Below are 17,976 nucleotides of genomic sequence, written 5' to 3'. Positions count from 1 at the left end.
CCATGCCACTTTCATTTCTATGGTAACCTTGTGCCATAAAATTCAAACAATGTTCATGAGTGGTAAAAAGAAAGAAATTCTATAAATTGTCCATTATTAATACATGGACTTGCTCAAAATGTTATGCTTCATCTATATATATCCCCAATGACTCTATAAAAATGCATTTGCCAAAAAAAAAAAAAAAAAACTGAAATGGCTCTTTTCTAAAAAAAAAAAAAAAAAAAAGAAAAGATTCTTGACCCCTGGCTTAAATAAACAAAGAAAATGGGGGCAAACAATTTGTTTTTGTTGTAATCTCACTAGAAAATGGCCAATCAAACACAGCCTGGGGCATGCATATTAATAATATAGTGTGCTGTTTTGATACAATTGGCCTATTTTTCACTGGGATTTTACACAGAATTTACATGTGTACCTTGTATTCTTTGCCAGCCTCTTCAATCGACAGTATTTTTTTCCGTAATAGTCGTCAGTGTCGTACGCAGTTCTGCAATCATTTGTGTAAAGGCGTCAAATTTTTGATTAACTGAGGCATTTAAGGTTGTTATAGCATCCATAATGTCTTGATTGTTAGGAAGTCGTGCCACATTTTTTGGCGGCTTGCCTCAGCTCCTCTGGGTACACAGCATTTACAAGAGAATGAGGTGTTTGTTCGTTTTCATGTATTGAACTCAAAATATTAAGCTAGGCATATCCAGATTTTTATTATCTAGCACCTTTAAAATACATTCAAATAGAAATAAGTAATCTAATAGTATATACCCAGGTGAAAAAGAAGTGCTCTTAAATATATTACAAATGTACTAAAAATGTAGATAGTATGTTTAAAGCACAATTAGCACAAATAACTTACTTAAAGTGCATTCTAAATGTGTTGGTTTGCATTTTAATGTATTTATTATAAAGTATACTACAAGTACATTGGTAAAAATATGCTTAATTTTTCTTTTAGGCGATATGCTAGAACTCAAGCATATTATTTATGCATTTAAATGTATTTACAGAGAACACTCAGATTTTCTGCTTATTTAAAGTATGTTTATTTTTATGCTTTGTATAAGAACATTGTAAAACGGTGCCAATTTGAGTGTGTTTAAAGTATGTGCATGTTGTTTTTAATTGTTTTAGAAATAATGAAACATATTTTAAATACTGCAAATGAGCATGTGCTTTAGCATGTATTTCAAAATATTTTACTTCATACTGTTATCCAATGTTAATTGTCAATTGACAAAGTTGAAAGTTACAGTTTTCAAGCATTTAAAAACTGTGCAGTTATTTGTGTTTGTATTGTGCTTTTACAGCATATTTTTAAGATAATTAAATTATATTCTTCTGAATGATTTTGTTAATTAATGTTAAAATAAAGTAGTACTCTGCAAATGTATAGTAAGTATAGTAATAACACATTAATGTAAAGCTTAAAATATTTCTCTACTGGGCTTAAAATATACTTCCACTGAGCTTAAATAATACTTTAACTAGTTTTAAAATGCACTTCAGTTGTGCGTAAATTATACTTCATCTGAACTTAAAATAAACTTCAACTGTGTTAAAATATACTTCAACTGTATTTCAAATATATTATTTAAATGTACTTAAAATAAAATACACTTTTAAAAGTACACTTTAATCGTACTTAAAGTATGGTCATTTTACACATCTAAGTATATTACAACATTTAAAATGCCTCAAGGTTAATCTTAGTTGTATATAAAATAACAATCAATATGCTTGAAGTTGTTCCAAAATAACACATTTAATATCCACTTAGTATAGCTGTCACTCAGTACAGCTGTTCTCACACTAACACTAGGACTACACTTCCATCTTTTTCTGGACTACATATGCATACATGCTCTTCTCCAGGACACTCACACCTGCTCACTCATCTAGCTTGATTACATTTGCACACCTGAGAACTTTCAGAGACTGATTAGAAACCCTACATAAGCCACTCATTCACCCATCCTGTTTGCTGAGTCTTGCTAGCTGTTTCAGTTACTTTACAAGCGGTTCTCCCTGTCTTGTTTATCTCCGTGTTTCAACCTTAGCCTTGTTAATCCTTGTTCTCCTGTTTAGCTGCCTGCCTTACGACCTATTGCCTGTTTGTACGACTTCGATTCTGGACTGCCTGAATATACCCGTTTACACCTGTTTAATCAATGCTTGCCTGACGCTGAATAAACCTGCATATTGGATCTTACCTCCTGTTGTCTCTGTCCCTCCACCCAGTCGTTACAACAGCACAATTAAAATATGATGATTACGTCCAAAAAAGTACAACTTAAGTACACTTTCTTCTTACCTGTATATATATATTGTGTAACAATATATACTAACTATTTTATTATTACAATATTACTGTATTTAACAAAATAAAATACACAATCCTTCCAAAATATTTATGACCATACAAAGGATACTATAGATTTATAATTTATTCATATGTTTATCAATGGTTTTCCAGTGTGTCTCGTCTGCAGGCATTCTTAATCATTTCTCTTTTAGCATTCAAATATATGACGATGGCTAAATTGATGAAAGTACCTTCAAAAATGATTTCGTTCTTGTCTTGATGCCTCTGAAATATTAAAAAATGAGTGTTATTTTAAAACACTGGTTTGTAAATATTGCCCAGTCTCACAGGAAGAAAGAGAGCAACGCCAAGAGTTAATCATGGGAAACGAGCCATCAGTCCTTGAGATTTGTCTTAGAATTAATATCCTGCATGTTATGATGATAAAATCTCTTACCTTTGCTTTTGTGCTCTCGATATTAGCGTTGGAACACAAAGTGCCAGACGTTTGTATAATTCACCCATTGCAGGAAGTGGCTCCTTTTGAATTCCTTAGTAGATATGAGATATACTGGAAATACAATCCAATGAGCATTGTATAACTAGACCCTTTGTCAGTTACACAACAAGCCCTATCTGAAAGTAATGCATAAAAATAAGTAAATTATCATGAACTGCAAAATTGGATTTATAGGAAAAAGTGTTTGGATTCAGTCAGGCTACATTTTCTTCATCTTTTCCTTTTCTAGGAAATGTACATTAATTCTATTACTCTTCCCCCCAGATTTTTAATGTTGGACAAAAACATCATACAAGGGTCATATCTTTCTGATAAAGGGGAAACTTCACAAATATAAGATCGCACACACATAAATGCTAATTTTTTTTACCCTCATTAGAGCACATTCACAGGAGAGAAAGCACGGTAAAGATAAAATTAAGGGTAAGTAGTCATTAGGAACAATTTACTCTGATCTAAATTATACTTAATTATACCTTTATCTCAAGCGACTTACCTTGAAAATCACAAGCAATTCCATGAGGGATCCAGAGTAGGCAGAAACTAAAAAGTTGAGGGAAAAAAACATGGGGTAAAAAGCATGCCTTCATTTATTAGATTCCTATATGTCTATGTAAATGAAATGAGTAGGATGGTAATTGACATTCTCTCTGCAGTCTATTGATTTAGTGCCATGTCCATGCATTGGTGTCCACTGATGTATCTGAGCTCGATACACAAGACAATGGGAGTAAAAGAATGGCTTACTTGCTTTTATACCTTTTAAATCCAGAACAGCAGCTTTATTGAATACCATAAAATAATTACATTGTAGATAACTGTCAAACGTGGCTATAAAAGCACAGGATTTGTTGTTTATTCTTTATTGGTATGGCTTACATTTTGTGTTTACTAATGAGGAAGCAAATCATTTTAAAATTATATTTGTAGCACCTGGTGTGTTTTGTTCCTCGTATATAAATGTGAGACTTCTGCTGCATTATAATGAAGTTGAAACACTGGACCTATTTAAACGGCCTCCCTCGTAAATAATAATAACCACTATTTACTTTCTGTTAACATCTGACCTGACCCTTAGCCCTTTGTCCACATTTGCAGCAGCTGCTTTCGCAGTGATGTCCTCCCTTGTGCTCGGAAAATCAGGACAGCAGTCAAACTCGGGCTACAGTTTATTATTGTTTACTATGTAGTTGTTTAATTTATGTTTTTGTTGTTATTATGACGCGTTTTAAACGTAGTGAGTTGTAGTTGCTTGTTTAAAATACGTTTTTTGTTTATTGGTCAAAGATGTGATGTCTCGTTTTGCTGTCTGCACTACATTTAAATTTACAAAAGAGATTAGATATTCATATAAAACATAAATGAAAGTAAAGTTTTTGCTTTGATGTTGTTTTTAAAACAAAATAGCCAAATAATAAATAGTGAAATAATGCTCCACCATTATTTAATGCATCATATATTTGTAAAAGAAAAACTTTTTTTCTTGACTTTTGTTTATTACAGTTTTTCTCGATTGCTTGGATGTAGTTGTCAACTGAAACTCCACATTTTCAAAACAGTTAACACACAGGCCTAAACAGCGGCACTCATGGTCAAAATGACACATTTTGCTTGCAAAAGGCACATATCGTGTCAAAACATTTAACATATGCAACAAAAGCTAGTTTTACCTTCAAACTACACAACTTGCAAACAAGTATATGAGCTCTTTCAATTAATCATTACACAATGCACAACAAAATACAAAATACAGAACTCAAAATGCACCACCATCGCTTGCCATTGTAGCTTATAGCCAATGGCATTTGTTGTCTCTATTTGGGCTGTCAAATTCGCCTTTTTGCAAAGAATTGGATCAAGAATAAGATGTGCTTTGATTGAATATATATTGAATTCATGACATTTTTCAAACTGTGGCTGAAAACTGAAATACTGTATATAAAAAAAAACAGACAAAAGTAATAAAATACTGTAAATATTAGAGAAAACACATGTAAACTAATATACAGTCAAAACTATTGGGAGTATAGGCCATATTGACCTCCTCCATCAATGCTGGCACAGAACAACACAGACCTTTCATCGTTTATATAAGGTTTGCAGAATGATGGCTAATTGAAGATTTGTGTAAAGGAGTGTCAAACCGCTGCTTCAGTGATTTCATACTGATGTTGGTAGTTTTTAATAGTTAGGAATAGATGGATTCTGTTTGGTTACCAAAACTAAAACAATGGAGTTTGGACTGCTTGAATGACATCTGTGTTAACTGTTTGGAAAAATGGTGGGGAAAATGTGTCTACCCAATGAGAAAGGGTTTACACATTTGCAAGACCGGTCCTCTGCTCTGCTGGGATAGTGATAATGAAAATGAAGAGGAACCTAGTTTCTTTAACCAGGTCAAAGCAAACTAGAAAAACTGTAAGCTATATGTAAGGGATAAAGTACATGCAGGTGGTTGTTACTGTAGAATAAACCCGAAAGACTTTTGTAAGACTGAATGTGCTGGATGTAGATATGTCTGGATGTGCTTTAACCTATAGAGTTTCAAAAATAATACATTTGCAAAAATTAAACTCATACAAGCACAGCACAATTCACATTTACAAAATCCAATTCATGAATTCAAACCTCAATTCAAAAATTTACAAATTCAATTCGTAAAGTCAAAACACAATTTTGTAAATTCACAAATAAAAATCATTAATATTTATATTATAGAAAATAGAATTATAGTTATAAAATAGAATTGTTTTTCGAAATTATGAACTGGATTTGTGCATTCACAGATTGTGGTTTGAATTTACAAATTGTGTTTTGAATTTATGAATCATGTTATGAATTTTTTAAGTAAAATTGCATATTTACGAATTGTGTTTTGATTTTATAAATTGGATTTGGGCATTTACGAATTGTGTTTTTAATTTACATATTGGATTTGGGCATTTGCGAATTGTGTTTTAAATTCATGAATTGGATTTGCAGATTTACGAATTGTGTTTTAAATTTATGAATTGGATTTGCGCATTAATGAATTAGGTTTAAATTTATGAATTAGATTTGCGCATTTACAAAATGTGTTTTCAATTTATGAATTGGATTTGCGCATTTGCGAGATGTGTTTTGATTTTACGAATTGGATTTGAGCATTTACGAATTGTGTTTTGAATTTACGAATTGTGTTTTAAATTTACGAATTGGATTTGTGCATTTACGAATTGTGTTTTGAATTTACGAATCGTGTTTTGTGATGACATATCATGACATGTGCAGATGCTGTAGTCGTGTCCCATTTCCTAGGGGAAGCCCCTCCTTTTCACACTCTGTTTTAAGGGCCAGGGGGAAGTGGAAGAGGTAGGGGGACAAAAATAGAATTGGGATTGGGTCCAAATGTTGTATCTAACTGTCAGGTGGATATTTTCTTTCATGTCATACATCTGAAAATCCTTTAATGCACAGCAATCCATTGATTAATAATGATAATGATAATGATCTTTTTTAAAAAATTATTATTCTAAATTGCTGACAAACTTCTTGCTGACACATTGGGGAAAGCCGGGTTGTTTGAAGGATAGTGGCAAAAAATAAATATTTTAAATGGCAATTATTGTAGTGCCATACTGTGATCCTCAAAAATAGGATTTTAATTTTCCATCAAATGATTCTTCTTCTAAATTTGGCCTGACAAGAATTTGGCATTTATACATCCATCCACCACTCAAGAGTGCATAAGTATTGCATTAGCAGACTGTCAAATTAGGGCTGGTAAATAAAGTTGACCTATAGTTGCAGAGTTACTCATATAGTGAAAAGATTGTCTAAAGGGGCTTTTACTTATTAGTAGGGCCAGACAGAATTTGCAAAGCAAGTCTCTCAAATAATATATCAACAAAATGATAGAAAATATTACTTTACACATTGTATTGTAAATAAATCATATGAACATTTTAATCTTACTATTATTATATCACAATAATAAAAGTTTAATTAATTTAAAAATTGACTAAATATAAATTTACACAGATTTACATTGACTCAATGATGGGCTAAAAATCTGTGGAAATCTGGGAATATCTGTGCACACAGATTCTGTGTGGGCCTGCTTATTAGTTACATATGAAGATGGAAAAGCTTCTAAATGCCATCTATAAACTCCCATGTTTATATTCTGCAACTTTACTTTAAATTTGTAACCTCAAAGTACCTATTCATCACCAAATAAGTTACAAATAACTTACACCCAAGAGTCTGAGAAATATTTTTATTAAGAAGATAATTTTGGATGGCGTTTGGTGGTTTTTGCATTTAAACTCTTCATTATAACCCTTTCCTGTATTCCTGTCATTAAGCACTCTGTCACAGTCACCTGTGATCCAGGCTTGGATTATTCCCTTTTACCCAGGACTACAAATCTCTTACCATATGAACTACAGATCCTGTCATGCACCACACATTTACACCTATTCCAGTTTTCCACTGATTGCTGACACACTAAAGCATTTCAGAAATGATTACATGGACTTTAAAAGCATCGCAGACACACACAACAGTTGCTGAGTCTTGTTATACTGTATGTGACAATACAATGCTTTTTCCATTGTCTGCCCTATAGCTTAGTAGTTTTGACTATTTGCCTCGTTTTCTCGTTTTGATTCCTTGCTGTCTGTAGCATTCCCCTGTTTATTGACCAGGACTTTGGATTCCCTGCATGCATCTGTTTGCCCCTGTTTTGACCATTGCTTGCCTGACCATTCTAATAATAAACCTGCATTTGGATCCTCAACTCTGATGTCAGCGCCCCTCACATTACACACTTGGGTGCTACACTATAATGCTAACAGGTTAAAGTAAAGTGAAGTAATGCACATCTGCATAGTGTTCATATATAATTTACAAACTTCCAGGTAAATCTGATGAATGTGTCTTGAAATAGATTGTATAATGTCAGTACATGACCCGCAGGGACCGATGAAGATTCTTCATGCTTCCCAGTTTAAATGAGTTCTGCACATTTTCTCGGCTCCTGTGAGACTTTCTGGAAAAACAGGATCATCCCCCAGTCTGCGGCCCTGAAAAGATGTGATTTCACAGTGATTTAGCGTTCCCAGTTTGTATTGCTCAGCATGTCTCTGTTGTCACTCAACAGGAATGAATGACGCTGGATGTGCGTTGTAGCTTGAGGGTCAGCGTGCATCTCCAGTAAATGTGAACTAGAGTTTCGTCACAGTTTGATGTCCAAAAAAAAAAAAAAAGAAAGGTGTAATTTGTCAAAATCAGCAACTTCCATTGGGTAGCATGAAACCTGCTAACAGCACAAGGATTTAAAATGAAAAATAACTTCTCTGTGGATAGATAGATTTGGCCAAAAGACATGGAAAATTATTAAAAAAGATAGACCTTAAAGCTCTTCCCGCTGGAACCAACATGGCAGAATAAAAACAGGCTGAGGGCAGAATAAAGCAGTAAAGAGAAACAACTGTTCTGAAATCAATACTGAAAGACCCAAAATAACACATGCTGCCACAGCTTCTTTGGTATATTTATGAAATGCACTTGTTTTTATGTTTTGTCAGGCTTATATAACAATAAAAAATGAAATGAAAACTTTTTGTAGAGTTTTACACTCGCTTACACAAGTGACTTTTTAGATATAATACAATATAATATAAAAAGCATATTAAACACAAGTAAATTGTCTACTTTATTGTTCAAAATCATTATTTCTTTATTTTATTTTCAACTTATTATTTGTTGGGGTCTTTTATTTTATTTTGAAAGATATTATGCGCTTTCACAAGGTTGGGAGTCACAGGGTGCACATCGTCTAATGTTTTATGGCGAGAGAGGTATAAGTTTTGGTGTACTCGGAGCTCGCCCTCTTGCCTGCTGTCTGTTGAGAACAGAGGCAAAAGAGAGACTCAACTGATATTGAGAGAGTGATTGCCTGATTGTGTGTGTTGTGCAGGGCAAAAAAGAGATCACCTCAGCACGACCAGATTTGTGTGGAGATTTCATTAATTGTAAATGACACCACGCAGAGAAACTACCGTTACAAAGTTGAGAACAGGATGGGAGTTAGGTATAGGGGGGATAGCGTAGCAGAGGCCAGCTAGCGAAGTAATGAAGTAAACCTCACTCCTCTCTGACCTCTAATAGCGCTCTAGTGACAGGTGCTTAGAGGCCATGGTCTTTAGCCTCCTTGCAAAAGCCAACGACTCCCATATGGAAAGTCACCAGTTCGATCCCAGCTCATAGCAGTTTGGGTGATGTAGGACTAGCAGGATTAACAATAACTTCCATGGCAATATATTGTAAAATGAAAGTTTGTTTGTCATATTACTTTCATGCAGAAATTAAAAGAAAAACACATAACTTATTGAAATAAAAATTAATAATTAATAATAATTAATAATTAATAATAATTAATAATAAAATTAATAATAATAAAAATGATTTTCAATTCTGTTCTTATTATTATAATTATTATGATCAAAAATAAGGATAATTGGGATGCGCAGTAGGTAGTGCTGTTGCCTCACAGCAAAGAGTTCGCTGGCCTGAGCCTTGGCTGGGTCAGATGGTGTTTCTGTGTAGAGTTTGCATGTTCTCCCCATGTTCCTGTGGGTTTCCTCCAGCTGCTCCGGTTTCCCCCACAGTCCAAAGACATTTGGTATAGTTGAATTGGGTAGGCTAAATTGTCCGTAGTGTATGAGTGTGAATGAATGTGTATATGGATGTTTCCCAGAGATAGGTTGCAGCTGGAAGGGCATCCGCTGCGTAAAACAAATGCTGGATAAATTGGCGGTTCATTCCGCGGTGGCGACCCCAGATTAATAAAGGGACTAAGCCGAAAAGAAAATAAGTTAATGAATGAATGATAATAATTATAAAACTATTATTATTATTATCAATAATAAAAATAACAACAACAACAACAATAATAATAATATATTTTCAGTTATTGAAACACTTCTTGCTAACAAATGGGCAAAACATATTGAACCTGAAGGACAAAGTATAAAGATTTCAGAAAAGTTTCAAAAGTTTTGTAAAAAAAAAAAAAGTCTAATTATAAAACAGTTTTGTGACAACTAAAATGTCCAAATATGACTTATTTAATGTCTGGACTTTAATATTATCATTGCATCTTTTAGTTAAAAGTACACATTTGTTTTTGCTTATTACTCAGCATGTTGCAATAAGTGCTATAATAATGATAGTACATAAACAAATAAACAAACCAACCAACAAACAAAACATAAACAAATAATGTTATGTGTTTGTAAAAAACTCATTAAAAACAAACAATGCTTAAAGTTTCCATGGTGACACATTGCAACACTGATAAAGATATATATATATAATGTTGTGAAATTTGTGTCTAATATTCATATCCTCAAATATGTGTTACAATTTTGTAACAGCTTAATAATGATCTTATTTTTTGATTTGTGATGCTGCTGGATTTACATCATGTATTTTCACCAACTTCTCCTGCAAATATAGGAAAGTAAGTGGCTGTTTAACTAGAAGAAGAGAGTGAATGTTTTAGTGACCTAAACAGTGTGTATTTTACAGACCATCATGTTTATGTTTAGCTAGTAGTCATGTGTATTTAAATGTCTGAAACCTAAAATGAACATTATTTGTTTTTGCTGATTACTCGGCATGTTGAAAAAAGTGCTATAATGACAATGATAAACAAATAAATAATATTATAAATACTACAAACAAACAAACAAACAAACAAACAAACAAACAAACAAACAAACAAACTAATAATTGAAAAATGTTCGTAAAAAACTCAAGAAACAGAAACAAACAAACAGATATATGAGGGGTTGTCTGGTAATTGTTTTACCTTATGGTTTCTGTGTACTTTGAGGACATTCTTAGTTAGGTTACTCCACAAATAATGATCAAATGAGGAATGCTGGAGCGATACAATCCAGGAGTGGGATCAAACTTAATTTGGCCATTCGTAAATAAGACTTCAGACTTTACAAAAATAGAAACGGTCATTTTGTACTGTGCTGCATCCACGTGTTGTCCTCGTCAAAAAACAAAAAAAGAACAAATAAATAAATAATGACAACCAAAGATCAGTTGTTTTAATAGGCTTGAGTATTCTGCTGAATATCATATTATATTACAACAAGATTACTGCAGTGAAGTCGGAAATCATGAGATCAGCAGCATGCGATTGAAGACTGATTCATCACCCAAACAAACCATTGTTTTCTGTCTGTATGAGTGGAGCATCAGCTGTTCATCTGGACACCTCATGCTTTAACAATAAACACATATCGCTGTCCTGATGCTATCCCTTTCAGAGTTTTGTTTACGAAGACACTGAAGGTTATTTTAAAACTGAATTTAGACACGTGCATTATGAGTCCTGCTGACCTTTAAAAGATAGTAAAAATTTAAGGCAAGACACTGGAGCAAAAACAGCACCTTTCAATAGGCTTTTTGGTTTTTCATAAAGTCTTTTTTTCCCATTCTAATATAAAAAAAGCATAAAAAAGGCACTTTAGTTGTTTATTTTACAGCAGTTTATCAATTTATGACTGTAGATACCAATTACAATACATATTTTTGAAGACTGTTTTGGCAAAAGAAGGATAAATCATATTTACACACACTTTCAGTTGTGTTTTTTGTTGAATTATGGAGTGATGAATCCCCAAATCCCTTAAAAACCTTTTACTTTAATATGTCAAACAATTAGAAAAGAAATTTTAAACCTGACTTCATTTAAAGTGCCTAAAATATGCAAATTAGCACATATTAAATAAAACGATGCCTCATTTAAATAACTAAACAGAAAAAAATGTTCTTAATGTAATCGATTATCCGAGAAAGTGAGATCGTGAAAACAGAAAATATACAGTTAAAACTAATTCAAGCTGTTAAACACAATAGGGATACTGAGTTTTACTTTATAATAACTCATAATAGCTATTAATTTCATTAACTTGAACAAATTAACTTGAATTAACTTACTTATATTAAAGATCAAACACTTCTTCTCTAGGTGTCAAAAACTTTTAAAACCATACTAAATATGTCAGTTTCACTGAAAGCAGCACTCTAATTCGAATACAGTATTCGTTGCCATGATTAATAACATTTCATTACAGCACTGCTTGGCCCAAACACTATAATGGCACTGCGGCTGGCATGACTAATTCACAGTGAAACAAATGACAGAAATGTGCTGTTTCTAACCGTCTGAATTACCAGATGAGCACGGGTGACTGGAGCAGGACAGAGATCAGACTGTGGCCATTAAGAGTTTCATCTGCTGACAATCTTACCTCCCTCACTACCTTTCACACATCACCTGCTAAAACACAGCTATGGCAAGCCATATTAACATTTAAAAAGTAACAATATCTAGTTTAATGCTACTACTACCTATTTTAGGACACCCTTTAAGGATTTTTTTCCCATGTACACATGTTCAGATGTTTTTTAGCAAATGCATTTTTTTAACGAGCCATTGTAGTGTGTGTATGTTATATATACAGTTGAATTTAGAATTGCTAGCCCCCCTTTGAATTTTTTATTTTTTAAATATTTCCCAAATTATGTTTAACAGAGCAACGAAATTTTCACAGAATGTCTGATAATATTTTTTTTCTTCTGGAGAAAGTCTTATTTGTTTTATTTCGGCTAGAATAAAAGCAGTTTTTAATTTTTTGTGAATCATTTTAAGGTCAAAATTATTAGCCCATTATGATAGTCTACAGAACAAACCATCGTTATACAACTTGCCTAATTATCCTAACCTGCCTAGTTAACCTTATTGACATAGTTAAGCCTTTAAAAGTCACTTTAAGCTGTATAGAAGTGTGTCGAAAACTATCTAGTCAAATATTATTTACTGTCATTATGACAAAGATAAAATAAATCAGTTATTAGAAATGTGCTATTATAACTAGAGAGAATGAAACCTTCCAAATTAAAACAACATTTAGAAACCAAACTTCCCAGTTGCTAGGACAAACCTGTGGACTATTTTCAAAGACGACTCCAAAAGCTGAGGGCATTACAAAAATGCTAAACATCTTCATGTTCAGAACAAGTACAGGCACTCTGTGCATCTTACTGTGCTCACCACGTAGCAAAGGCCAAGAAAGCCCACACAAAAGCAGAAGAGCAAATAACTGGTGATTATTATAATAAGGGTTATGATTATTTTAATCATTTTAATTTAATTTGCTGGTTTGTTGTTCCTTTCCCTAACCACTGTTTACAGTATTTGAGATTTTTACTCTGTAATATTACTATAATTTGATACATTTTTTTAAAATGACATAGCTAAAGTATTGTTTATTTGTAAGCCTTGGTCATTTTCTTATGATTTATCTGTCAATACTTGTGTATGTTAAAGGTGCAGTAGGTGATTGTCTTCTGAAACATGTTTTGTTGTGCTGGTTGAAAGTCTCTTCACAGTCCAATAGTAATGATTACAGTAAATGATCTAAATGTGTTTATATGTATTTTTATATTCTGGGTAAGGCAAAAAACTAAAAAATGTTCATCCAATTAAATAGAGTTAGACCGACATCTCTCATAATTCTGATAAGCAGGTCAGACTGTCTGTCAGCAAATGCAGATTCGGACTTCTGCGCATCTGTTCGCGCGTGCCCGTCTGCATAAGCGGTTGTGTGATCGCGCGGTCACGAGACGAACCGGGAGAAATCAAATGCTGAACTGAAATTTTAAAAACCTGAATTAATATTATCGCTGGAGGAAGGATGACACCATGACTGAAATGTTACTGTTAGACAGGTAATGTTCTGTTTTAAAACTATTTTAGTCAGGCTAAGCTTATGTTAGATTGTGTTATGTTATGAATGACTTATATGCACAGACGTGTTGTTCTGCCACTAAAATTTCCCGGTGAAAGATTGAAGTGATCATTTTCAGTTTCATAAGGCCCTTTTACAGCATCTACAATGTAGATTTATATTTAGTTTAACAACAAAACATCAGTAAATAGCGCTATTCTGCCTAGCCTGCTTTATTGAGCTGAAGTTGCTTTTATTATCACATTGGGTCATTTTTGAACATTGACAGCCTTCCTATACAGTTTACCATGCTACTCTGAATATTCACTCTGAAATAGCATGTAAGTGTGGCTACTGTAAGTAATAAATGTAATTCCTGCACGGCGCTGGCTAAACACTAACTAACTGGCGATTGACATGAACTTGGGTTGTCTGTCTGCTGTTGTGCCTATTTGTTTAGATTTAGTATTTAATTTTATATGATGCATTTCAGTTTTGAATATTTTTGTTTGGAATTTTTGCATTTTAGAACTTCATATGTGTTGTTCAGATGGATATTCTGTGCATTTTGCATTGAGCATATGTTAAAAATTGTGTGCGGGCTCTTTAAGAACTGCTTCCGTCAAATCTGACGGTAATGCGTTCTTTAGAAGACAGTGGAGTCACAGTTTTTTTTACCGCATCCTTGATGGTTGAAATTTGAGGTTATATTTTGTTTACTTTATTTTAATTTGTGTATGTATCTCTGAGTGAAGATTAAAAGTCAACATCTGACAAGAAATGGACTTCATGGATTTCTTTATTGGACATCATTAACCTGCAGTCTGCAGTTAAAATAATGAATTAAAAGATTAAGGCTATGGTTAAATAAATGAATGAAAAAAAGTGCTATTACTCAGAGTGCAGGCAGCTAGGGACACAGCCCTCGTGGCCAAAAAAGGGACCGGCCGCCCGGGAATACTCCTGGTCCTCCCGATGAGCCAATCCGGGCCTGGATAGTAATACATTTTATGGATTAAATGTTAAAATGGTCTGCCACACACTGCTGAATCGGACTACTGCTGTTATCATCAGGAAATCAATACCGGCTGCGATGGACAAGTAAACAAGGTCAGGTTGAACCGCTTCTGATTCATCCAGACTAATAGACACTGCAAAACTGAAAAGTGCACTTTTAGTTGGATTAATGGACTTAATTCATTCACGCTATGACCTCTGAGAAGTAGTGACGACAATTAGACTGTGACGTGATCTCTTCAAGTTGCATTGGCTTCTTTGTAAAAAGGAAATGATTCATATATTTAATTGGATATATTAAAAGAATTGCAGATAATTGTGAATATCGGATGCACACAGCTCACTGAGAGGTTTGACAGAGCTGATCAATGGTTGCATTTGTAATGCGTGTAAACCAACTAATTGAATGAATGAATCATGAGGGCCGCTGAATATGCATGATGTATTAGAATTAGCCCTTAATTAGTCCTGGACACTGAAGACTGATGTCTCAAGTCTTTTCACAAGCTCTCAAAGCTCTGGAAGAGCACTCACTGAATTACCACATACGCACATACAACGTCATTATTAATATTAATAAACCTACTTTATCATGTTTCAGTAATAAAAAGCAACAAAAAATAATCATTTTAAAATGTCTTGGTTATTCGGTTTTATATCAAAATTATTATAATTAAGAAGAATTAGAAAAATTATGTAAATTAATTATGTTAAGGAAAATGATGTAAATTAATTTAATTTGAGTTTTAACATTTTAAAATGAGTCCTGGAGAATTATATTATATCATATTGGATGATAATTTATTATAATTAATTATATTATATTATATTAAATTATATTATGTTATATTATATTACATAATATCATATTATGTTATGTTATGTTATGTTATGTTATATTATATTATATTATATTATATTATATTACATTATATTACATTATATTATATCATTAGTCAAGAATTTTAACAACAAATAATAATATGAAAGTAAAAAGTTGATCACTGGAATATGATCAACTTGGAGAGTCAATGAATCCATAAACGTGGAAAGATATTACATTATTAAATTACTTACACTGACCCCTCTGTGTGAATTATTAAATGCAGCCATTACTTAGAACAGTGTTTCTCAACCACGTTCCTGAAGGATCACCAGCTATTTACTTTCTTTAACCAAACATATCTGATTCCAGAGTTTCTGCAGGCTTCACCAAGTTAAATTTAAGACTTTTTAAAGATCATTCTTAATTAAATTTTAGACTTATATAGGGCTTTTATTTTTGCAATGGATTTTTTTTTGCTTGCCTCAAAATAAAAATAAAAAATAATTTAACTGTAGTTATTTCTCAGCCACCTATTTTAAAGGGCACATAGTTTGCCCCTTTTTATGATTTAATATTAATATTATGGTTCTTCTGAGTTTTCCAGTTTAGGTTCAGTTCAAAACACAGTTCAGATTTTTTTATTATAATGTGTTAAAAAGTGTCATGTTGGGGGCGTGTACACAGCTCACTGTTTTAGGGGTGTGTTGCTTCACATGAAAATCATTTTAGCCACAAGCTCCCCCGGCTCTGTTTTTGGCAACAGACAGGCAGACAGAGAGAAGCAACATGAGTGAGAGGATCCGCATTCAGCCGTACATGTACGACTCGGACACAGACAAAGCAGGAATAACACAATCATTTGTGTCTTTGTATAGTTTTACTGCCAACTGTTTGCTAGTTTAAAGTTCCGAGCTTGTACACCGAGACTAATAACCACGCACACTGAATTAACTTTAAATGAGGCACCGGATGAACCCATTAGAGCCGCGACACAGCACATCAGACACGCACATTGGCATGTTTTTTAAAATGAAACTATTCAGATGGAGCTCTGTTGCGGCAGAAATATGAAGTGTCCCCAATCGTGGCTGGGCGCCGCCGACTTAAAGCGCCATTGTGTGTACCCTGATAGAAACCTATGTTTAAAATTCTAAATTGCATGGCGCGGTGTGGCGCGATGCAGAGCGTTGCCGAGCGGCGCTTCTGGTATGTGACCTGCAGGCAAGTTTGTTATTTTATTTCCAATGGAGCGACACACATGTAGGCAACATGCAACATGTGAAACAACAAACTGAGAATATGGTGACGCGTTCCTGTTAATTAAATATTGGTGGGTGGGGGAACCGCACTCATACGTCAAGTTGCGGTCGATCTTAAAACTGCTCCAGTTGGTCCACCGTTTTTATGTTGTTGAATTGAAAAAACAAAAACACTGAGTGTGTTTATATCACCCCAATATGATGGTCTATACACTACAGTTACACACATTTCTGTCCAAACAGCTTGAAAAGTAGATTTTTCACCATAGGTGCCCTTTAATGTCAATTGCTTTGGACTTTTTAAAAACCAAACGCATTTATTTTATAAAATTGTACGTTTCATGTCTATTTATAAATAATATGTCCACTCTACCTTACTTCTGTAAATAGTTTTTGTATAATGGAGGATCATATAAAGCATAGGTCTCAAACTGGACTCCTAGAGGGCTACAGATCTGCAAAGTTTTGCTCCAACCATGATCTAACACAGGTGAGCCAATTAATCACGGTGTTTAAAATCACTACAAACTATTAAGCAGGTGTGAGTTGGAGGTGGTTGGAGCTTAACTATGCAGAGCCGCGGCCCTCCAGGAATTGAGCTTGAGACCATTGATGTAAGGGCATATTGACCTGTTATTGTTATGAGGAACTTTGTAAATGTTTGTAGTTTTCTTTTACTGATTAGGGATTTTTTTTGGGTAAAAATGTCTAACAGCAGTTGTGATTGTATGTCTTTGCAATAAAAAAAGTTTTATTTAGATGAATTGTTGATAATTGGATATGTGTTGGCCTGATTGGGTAGCTTTAGTTGGACAGAGGAAAACTAAGATCTTTTTAAAATGATTTAGACCTACAACACACTATTTTAGTCAATTTAAGACTTTTTAAGGCCCACAATTTTGTTTTTGAAGCACTGGCTGTTTCTCAAGTCCAAGAATGCAGAGAATGGACTCAAGTTCTTGTGGAGACTGGTCTTGCCAAATTACTTTGGAAGAACGAACTAGGGAGACCGCAAGAACAAAAACTGCATCCTGTGAGAAATGAGATGCTGCGTTCTATATTAGCTTTTTTTGATGGTCACATGACCTTCACATGTTTTTAATGGAAAATTATTTAAGCATTACAACATTCACATAACAATTTATTGTTTTTCCCCCTTTTAAAATATATATATATATACTATATGTAAACACCATATAAATCTACTTCACGCAATACAAACAAAATTGATTTAAACGTGAATTCAGCAAGTAAAC

The 17,976-nt window shown here is 33.5% G+C and overlaps 1 protein-coding gene across 1 annotated transcript in view; it reads right to left on the bottom strand.

Moving 5' to 3' along the window:
* Positions 1-4,318: 4,318 nt before the first annotated feature.
* ppp3ca (protein phosphatase 3, catalytic subunit, alpha isozyme) overlaps positions 4,319-17,976 on the bottom strand; it is a 267,749-nt gene continuing 254,091 nt past the window's right edge. The window contains exon 7 of the transcript XR_012396615.1: positions 4,319-5,238. The gene's annotated coding sequence lies outside the window, so the exon portion shown is untranslated. The remainder of the gene's footprint in view (positions 5,239-17,976) is intronic.

The sequence above is a fragment of the Danio rerio genome, chromosome 21 (genome assembly GCF_049306965.1).
Source record: "Danio rerio strain Tuebingen ecotype United States chromosome 21, GRCz12tu, whole genome shotgun sequence".
NCBI lineage: Eukaryota > Metazoa > Chordata > Actinopteri > Cypriniformes > Danionidae > Danio > Danio rerio.
Note: the sequence above shows the minus strand (reverse complement) of the source record. Positions and strands in the feature narration are given on the sequence as shown.